We start from the raw sequence: 9907 nt of genomic DNA, 5'->3' as shown, positions 1-9907 counted from the left end.
GTGGCAGGACAGTTGAGAATAAGTATTTTAGCGTATTGTCCAAAAGTACAAGTATTTTTGTATATTAGGTTTCGAGGTCATTGTTTTGAGTTATGTAACAATGAAAGTAAATAATTGTATCGAAAAATCAAAGAAATTGTACCATTTGTAAGCTCTGTGTAACATCAAAAATAACAGTTGTATACCTACTGTGATTGTACCCATGTATGAATATAAAATTTCCGTCAATTTTATTCGTTTACTGCCACTCAAAAGCTCAGCAAGTATTCGTGACAATCTAAAATCTAGTGAATTTAAAACATCATCATCGCACTTTATTGACTGCTGAATAGGTTGCTGCCTCCCATTGTACAAACGATAGCACGTCAATTAAAACACTGCATCAAGCAACGTCAAAATCAAGCTAAGTCTGGGAGTCCGCTGTCTCCACCTCCAGACTCACATTTAGAACTTACCCTGTAATGATACCTACTTACTTTTTTCCGAGATAAGTGAGTTCGTAGTTTGATTCGCTTGTTGTTTTGTTCACAACTTTATCAACACACTACACTGAAGGAACTTTATTAAATTCCCGATTTCATTGTTTCACTGCAACCAATAATAACTGCTTGATAACCTCTGGCCCTGGTCATCACAACGGATTCTGAGAAGTAGATGCGTACCTACTTCATTCGAAAATAATGTATCACAAACCTCAAGAATCAGTGACAGACGTTTTATATTTCGTGTAAATCCTACCTGGTCAACAAAACATAAATGACTCAGTTATGTGACCTCACAGTGAGGAAATCAATATTAATCATTGGCCACTATGTCACAGCCAAAATTAAGACTTGCATTCATTAAGTCATTGTAAGCGTAACCCGGATCAGATGATCGCGTGTGGGTTTGATCAAAAAAGTTAAAAAATACATGGACTGGACAGATAACTTAATATTTAGCATTGGTTGCAAAAGTTCTATTTAGTTTTAAATTGAAAATAGATGTGCTAGTTGGATAATTTGAAACTTGATAATCTAGGTTTCAACTTTGTTCAATCAGCCGTTGAAGTAGGTAGGTACAACTTTTTTAATTTCTGGAGAGTTTAAAATTATTAACTAACAAATTTTATGATTTATTTCGTTGTTAATCTTGTTTTTAGCATTGATTGATATGAAGAACAGATGAGTTATATGCAGAATCCTTGGCCGACTTTTCTCTTTAATCATAACCGTGTTTTTGATGTCAATTTATATTTTATAAAGCAATAAAGTTATGAGTATTTTATTGTTTATCCTGTTGAAGTTTGAACCTTGCATGATAAACTTTCTGGGACCAACTTTCACATAAGTGGATAAAATATTGATTCGGTATTTTATTATAATTGTTTACGACCTGTTAAAATTAGTGCAATAATTTTAAAGGTATTCTATTAATAGAGCACAATAATAATGTCGTAGTTTCAATTCAAAATTCTGTCAGCTTATCTTTAGTTATTTTTTAAGATATTCCCTTTACCTCTCTTAAATAGCAGAATATAAGTAGTTACACTTGTGTTGGGAGAGAGTTCACCACATTAGTCCTCAGTGGCGGATTTACCAATAGGCCAAGTAGGCCAGTGCCTAGGGCGGCAGATTTAGAGGGGCGGCAAATATAGCAAATTTTTTTTACAGGAAAAAAAATATACGTATACCTACACAATCCATATACCTATAAATAGACGATTAATAAACGCACTGTAATATATACTTATCGTTCGTTCGTTCGTTCGTTTCAGCCAAATGACGTCCACTGCTGGACAAAGGCCTCCCCCAAGGTTTTCCACAATGAACGGTCCTGCGCTGCCCGCATCCAGGCTCTTCCCGCGACCTTTACCAGATCGTCGGTCCACCTAGTAGGAGGCCTGCCCACGCTACGTTTTCCAGCCCGTGGTCGCCACTCGAGAACTTTTCTGCCCCAACGGCCATCATCTCTACGAGCTATGTCTATGGTATCTTACGTAGTGGTAATAGACGTTAATTTGCACCAAAAATGTATCAAATAGTGCGTGACACCTAGAGTAGCAGCTCGCAGAATTGCTAAAATCAAGTGGCAGTGGGCGGGGCACATAGCACGTAGAGACGATGGCCGTTGGTCGACCTAAAGTGTCCAAAAAAATTGATGAACTACTTTAGGTGTCAAATCAAAGCAAATCAAATCAAATAATCATTTATTGTGTTAGTTATAGGTAATATCCCGAACTATTTGACGCTACTGTACCTTTATGATAATTATGTTAAACCGGTTTACCTACACGGTGCTATCTAGCCCCAAAGTAAGGCAACGACATCAATGGTAATACTTATGCTACTTAATTTAACTAATAGCAGGCCTGGCTCACTCCGCGCGGTACATCCGATAATTACCTACAGCGAAGCGCCCCGCCGGCGGGTATTATATCAGTCGAGTGTCACGCGCGCGCTCGTCAGGACGCTGGCGTGCGTTGTAGTATGATTATAATTCTATGATCGAAGTATTATTTAAAAATGGACATAAAGAGAAAGAAATATTGTGCGGCGTTCGGGTGTTTAAATTCGAAAAGAAATCTACCGGATTTATCTTTTTTTTCGCTTCCCAAAGATGCTGAAAGGTATGTTGGCCAAGTGGGTAATCAATAATTCTTAGGATAGTATAGGAACCTAACCTACTATGACTACTGCTCAGAATGCGTCACTGCTGGACAAAGGCCTCTCCCAAGGTTTTCCATAATGAATGCATACTTACCTACATACGTACCTCATTACAAATAAGTAGATTAATATTTTTTCACTAGACAGCAACCCTAACAGCGTAAGAAGAGTTCAGAGGCACGCGATAGAAAGAGACAAAACTTGTAGGTGAATAAAATTGTAGGTACGTAGTGCTGTGCGAGCTGAATTCCACTGTATCGCGTCGTAGCAAGACTCGCATTTATTTAAATCGTCTTGCGGAGTAATCCTTCTGTACCTGTACTATTACTTATTCTGTGGCGACATTTCACGCGTACTTATTAAAATTATGCATTAACATAGATTGAATGGGAATTATAAGTGATTTCTCGTGAATGCAATGCCTAATGCAAATCTTTTTATCTGTGTAATAAGAAATACATGGAATGGCAATTAAACGGGATTTTATATTATTTTTAAATTAGAGACCACTTCTCAAATACTATAAATGTTTAACGTAAAACAGTTAAATAAAACAAAAAATGTATAATCTAAATAAGTATAAATTTTTGGTGTTTGATTAGTTACTATTTTGCACCGCCTACTTAAATTCTCTGTTTGGCCTAAAGGTTAACTGGTAGAGAATGCCACACGGCATAAGTTCGCCTTCTGTACCGTGTTTTTGTGTGCAATTTAAATTAACAGTTTAACTTTCCCCTGGGATAAACTGAACCTTTACTGGTTGGGTCAAGCTGTAGATCCTGGATACACAGGAGTTGCAGCGGTGGGAACGAGAGGTGGGAATAGTCCCGTAGCTAAGTAAATAAATTTAACTTGTGTGTTGTAGTACGTGTACATGCACATAACGATAGTGTATTGTCTATCAAAACTTTTGAAAAACGAACGTTAGCGAGCCACCACACATGTAAAGCTCACTCGCCTTCGTGAATTGCACCAACGAATACTATTCTAATTCAAAAATTATCACAAAAAACGAACCCGATCGCGTCGTGTAAACCGGCCTTCGGCAAGTAGATAATAGCCGTGCATTATCCCGGAATAAAATCGGACACATGTCCATTGTGAACCCATGTAGGGTCCGACGTACCTTCGTTCCTTGACACGGTTCACAGGATCAATCGCTGTCGTTGGGAGACAATTGAAGATGACAAACGAATAGTAAAACACTCGCAGTGTACAGACTTTTGGCTGAATTTTCGTCTTTAAACGCTGCAGAGCAAAATTTTACGAATTTCAAGTCAAAATCCAATCAAAAATAAGTCCGTGACCCTCACTCGGCATGGGGCACACTGAAAACCAGCTCCGTGGCCTTCATCACCGTGGGCCACGGCATATGCTTAGTGGGGTCCCGTTGCAGTGGGCATCTTGTTGGTGAATGGGTGGCACTGCTCAATTTACTCTTGTTTTTATTTTTTTCTTCTTCCAATATGTGCCACTGTCATGTCTATGTAATTGCCTGTATTTGTGTGATGTCCATTGTAATAAATGTATCTTTCTTTCAAAATCTACTTTTCTCCCGTGGATGTCGTATAAGGCGATGAAGGGACAATAAATATGCGAGCATCAGGCCTCCCCAACCCGTCTGGCCAGCGTGGGGAGTGTAGGACAAATCCTCCATTTGCCTCTGGTCAATTAGAGGGTCGTGGTCCTGCAGTGGAGACTAAATGACCTGATGATGATAGTAAGATAGGTACTTACTTATTAAAGATTAGATTGTGTTGAACAGGACAAAAAAGAGGATAATAACATTACCATTGTATTTGAAGATCATCGTGACTAAAGTGTTTGTTCTTCGATCTTGAATATGACGTTGATTTTGTTGACATAGTAATTGAATCTTCCATTACAGCAATGCACATAACTCCGTTCAATGCTGTCATCATCATCAGGTCATTTAGTCTCCAGTGCAGGAGCACGTCTCTAATTGACCAGAGGCAAATGGAGGATTTGTCCTACACTCCCCACGCTGGCCAGACGGGTTGGGGAGGCCTGATGCTCGCATATTTGTCCCTTAGTCGCTTTTTTTACGACATCCACGGGAATGTGTCAACATCTATCTTAATTCTAGAATCATTTCAAACTGTTTAAAGATACGTAAGTTAAATCTTAAATGAAATACGTAGTCATCAAACTCATATTTAAAATTCTAATGAAGTGACGCAACGGACTGTAGTTTTTGCTCATAATTTTGTTGATTTCTTATTTTTGGGGTCCGTACCCCAATGATGCTAATGGGACCCTATAAGGCCCGTTTTCCACCTAAGCGGAGAGATTATTTTTGTTTTATATCCTCTCCTCTCCGCTTTGGAAACGTGGAAACCGGGTCGTACTATGCCTTTGCTGTGTGCTCTCTTCTTAAATCATAATTTAAAAGCTTTTGACCTGCATTTCACCTGATGGAAAATGATGATCAGGCCAAAAGTGGAAGCGAGCTTCACCTGGAATCCTCAACCACAGAGGAGCTGGCTATCTTACTTCCAACTGCCGAGACTTCTTCTGATTAATTTCGTTGCGGGTGCAATGTCAGTTTAACTTTCCCTCGGGACAAACTTGGCCTTCACTGGTTGGGTTTAGCGGTCAAGCTGTAGATCCTGGCTACACAGGAGTTGCAGCGGTGGGAACGAGAGGTGGGAATGGTCCTGTACCAGTTTAGCGTGTATCGCCGCCATTACGCATGCAAGCGTCATCGGCTGTTTTTATTATCTTTTTAAAGACTTCCAGTTCTTAGAACTCAGACGCGTTCAACGTCTTTTATTAGTTAGTTATCCTTAGTGATTCGATCCGAAGATTTTGTTTGATTATTGTTTATTTTTTATGTTATTTTTGTGACTGATTTGGTAAAGGATTGAAGTTTACCTCTTATGGGCAATTGGGCATCTTCAATCGTATTAGTAGTAGGTACTAATCTTTATGTAAACAAGAATAACGCCCGATTCACAAACGACGCTTGCTTAAGTGGAGCAGCAAATCGAAAGCACAGCGTTGAATAGAGCTCTGTGATTGGTTCGTGTGTCACCCTGTGCGTCCATGCGCACTGTGAGACCTCAAAGTAATGTTTGTGAATACGGATGGGGTTATTGTCAATTTAACACAATGTTGATTCGTCACACTTTCGTTACGATCCAAACCTAAATTGAAAGAAAATTTGTCATAAAACACACATAAAAAGTGACGAACTTATGTTTTTTCCCAAACCCAGTTAAAATGAATCTAAAAAACATCAATAAGTTTCTTTAACATCATAGTAACAGAGCGTTGGTTTAAGTCATAATTTCAGCAACCATCTGACGTGCCTTTTAACACGCTTGTCAATTTAACACAACAGTTATAAGTCTGGAAAAGTAAAGGCAAACGAAGCTATTGTATGCGCGTGAGCACGGTTACAAAAAAATAAGATTACAATTTAATTACTGATTTTAGACACTATGGCCTTTCAGGAACTTTGTCTCTTTTTCTATTAGATAAAATACAACTTTTGACTTTCACAGGTCTCGAAAAATAAACAGAATTCGGTCTAAGTAAACTCACAGGTAAACTTTTTGTTTATCTACAAATATGCATAAACTACTGACCAGATTTTGATGGAACTTTACAGTAAGTTATTTTTTAAATTAGAATAAAGGCTACAATTTATTCGGTTTTCAAATTCAAATTATTTTATTGCATGTCACATGGGTAAGGTAAGGGTTGACTGTCAACCCTTAAAACCGTCCGTCAACCGTTAACCGTTGACAGGTCTACGCGGACGAATGCTTGAGGCAAAACGCCGATAGTGATGTCCCGCGTTCCCGATTCATATGGCTACCGAGGGCAAGTCAGGTTTTTAGAAGGTAGGCCCTGCCCTTCTGGCAGGGAGAACCCCACATAACCCACTAGCTGCCCCCGTGCCTGGTGGGTATTCAAATCAATGCATTTTCCTGACGAAATAAAAGGGTTGTTGACAGGTCTTTCCGTGATAAACTGATTTTCCCGCGCGAAAAAGTTACTCTTAAGCATTAGTGGATCCAACTAGATATTAACATCATTGCATCAGTTAATCAGCATTTTAGGTTGTTCACACCAAACTTGTCCTGTTTAATACAAGGACATAATTTATCACTCAATACGTATATTGGCGCAAACTCGTTTAGGAAATATGACACATAGATAAGGATCCTATATTGCACATTTAAAGTCATAAGTCATTTATATTCTGCAATATAGGCTTTTATAAAGCTTAGGTATATTATCATCATCATTTCAGCCACAGGACGTCCACTGCTGAACATAGGCCTCCCCCAATGACTTCCACATCGCACGGTTGGTAGCGGCCTGCGTCCAGCGCCTTCCTGCTACCTTTATCAGGTCGTCGGTCCACAGATTAGATACAGCCAGCGTTAAATAGTTTGTGACACCCAAAGTGGCCAAAAAGTTGACAACACAACCTTATTCCAATAGGCTAGTTTCCATAAAAATCTTTTACGAAGTTATGATTTTTTTGAAGTTTCGCATGACGTCACAAAGTGCTACATTTTTAACCACTCCTTAACGTCACCTCTTCTTTTGAACTTCAATTTTCATTAGTTTGAAAAAGTGAAAAATACATATCAAGTATTTTTTGATAAGTTAACTGACGGACTTCTTCAAACTCTTGTTTTTTACACAGGAAACATCCCTATTATAACAAAGACGTGTTGCGAACTTTTTGGCTACTTTGGGTGTCGCGAACTATTCGACGCTGATTCTACAGGCTGGACCCATTGCTTTAACCCTACCACTGCTTCGGGACAATAAATGGGCCAGTGCTGAGAAGTAGCGCCAGAAACTCAGTCACCTTTGTCAGCCTATTTTTTAGGGGTGCATCATCATCATCATCATTTCTGCCACAGGACGTCCACTGCTGAACATAGGACTCCCCCAATGATTTCCTTATTGGCCGGTTGGTGGCAGCCTGCATCAAACGCCTTCCTGCTACCTTTGTGAGGTCGTCAGTCCACCCTGGTAAGGGGTTACACCACACTTATCTATCATAATTATAAAGAGGAAAGATTTGTTTGTTTGTATTAAATAAGCTCTGTAACTACTGGACCGATTTGAAAAATTCTTTCACCTTTAGAATTCTACATTAATTATTTTTGATGAACATAGGCGGTACGAAGTTCGCCGGGTTAGCTAGTACTTTCATAAGATAACTATTATTTGGTATGTCGTCATTCTGACGGGCTTAATGTTAGGAAGCGATCTCTTCCAGACCATTAAGGGAAAGGAGGACATAATCTATACTAATATTCTAAAGCTGAAAAGTTTGTTTGTTTGGTTGAATACGCTAATCTCAGGAACTACTGGTCCGATTTGAAAAAATATTTTTGTGTTGGATAGCCCTTTTATTTAAGAAGGCCTTAGGCTGTATTACATCACCCTACCGCCAATAGGGGCGGAGCAGTAGAGAAAAATGTTGCGGAAACGGGAAATATTATGCAATTTTTCTCACGCGTAGGTACAAAGTCGCGGGCACAACTAGTGTTAGAAATATTGGGGGAAAGAAATAATAATAATGAAGAATAAATAGAAATAAGAAAATCTAACAAATAAAAATAAACCAATGTTCTCTATATTAGGTAGGTAGGTAGGTAAGTACTTGTTTTTAAAAACAAGTTTCGATGATTTTATTTAAAATATCAGGTTTCTAACATGTTTGGGTTTTTCTATGTACCTACAAAATTTAAGCAGGTAAAACCAAATGCAGATTTTAAAGCCAATCTGAACTTTTTGTTTTTTTTTACCTGGTCGATGCTAAATATTGTCTAAGTAAGGTAAATGAAAGTGTAATAGACCTGGTAACACCTAGATTCTTAGGTAAAAGTCGACCTACCCCGAGCTTTTTCAAGCAAATGTTGAGTTAGTTTTTGACCTAGATCTAAAGTTATTTGCTGTCTAGAACTAGACTTTAAAGCTCATACTCACTCAGAGGCAAAGTCAGGTCACCCATCACGTCCATCTTCGCGAGTCCACTAAAACTTTGAAGTAAAAAGTTATTGTTTTATTCCGGTATGGCTTTTTCAGTCTGTCATCCATGTCTCTACGCTATTTCGCCTTAACATTCGAAACCTGATGCATTAACACAATCAGACATTCATTTTTTCCGTGTTAATAAACATAATATTATGACAGATAACACTACACCACTGCTATCACTCACTGAGCACCACAAAAATCACTGTAACACACCACACACAATCAATTTACTGCTCAATGGTAAATCCACATCCAAAATACAATGATTTTAACGGATAAACACGATAAAAAATTGTTAAAAAGAATCGTCGCACGCGCAGCATAAAAACAGTGCAAACGTCACTGTAGCCAAACAGGTTTGATTTTTTCTCTAGATCTTGCGCTACCACATGACTATCGAGCGATTGTGAAGAAGTACGACCGGTGGATAACAGATGGCGGTAGTGTGTACAATAAATGGTTGGCTGATTGTTTTTCACGTCTAACTAACCGTGGAAAAGTTTATTGGCATATTGAATTCTTAGTTTTATGTTGATTAAAAGGATATTGATAAAGTTTGAATACTTTCACAAGATCGAGGGCATTTTTGTTGCATTTAAAATAAATGTAGAATCACCAATTGTGACACACACAAAGAGAAATAGCTTTTCAAAACTCAATTAACGATAAGGTATTTCCTGAGACCCGTTCCGGCAGAGTAAAATCCACCAGTCCCATTCTTCCCATAGATTATGTCGTAAAAGGGGACAAATAAGCGAACATCAGGCCTCCCCAACCCGTCTGGCCAGCGTGGGGAGTGTAGGACAAATCCTCCATTCCATTTGCCTCTGGTAAATTAGAGAGTCGTCCTCCTGCAGTGGAGACTAAATGACCTCATGATGATAATGATGATAAGTACATGAATGAGGTAGAAGAACTGAAGAAAAACAGGGGCAGTTCATTCAGTATTTGGGGTAGTTAACTGCATCAACAATTTATTTACTTATTCGTACTTAACAGGTTAAAAAGGCGAACTTAATACCATATGGCATTCTCTTCCAGGCAACCTTTTGAGTATTTAGTTAAATTATTTTCCTCATGATAACGATCACTTAACGTTCTAATTTTGATCTTGAACCCTGAAAGACTTTTCTTTCGTCAATAAATATGTTTACTAAAGGACAGTGCCAATCCATGTATGGAAGTTGGACCAAGTGCTGCCCAGAATAAAACCATAGTGCATTTTG

The sequence above is a fragment of the Ostrinia furnacalis genome, unplaced genomic scaffold (assembly GCF_004193835.3).
Source record: "Ostrinia furnacalis isolate ACB-3 unplaced genomic scaffold, ASM419383v2 OfSCF2804, whole genome shotgun sequence".
In the NCBI taxonomy this organism is placed as follows: Eukaryota; Metazoa; Arthropoda; class Insecta; order Lepidoptera; family Crambidae; genus Ostrinia; species Ostrinia furnacalis.
The sequence above is the reverse complement of the archived record's forward strand: the minus strand, read 5'-3'. Positions refer to the sequence as shown.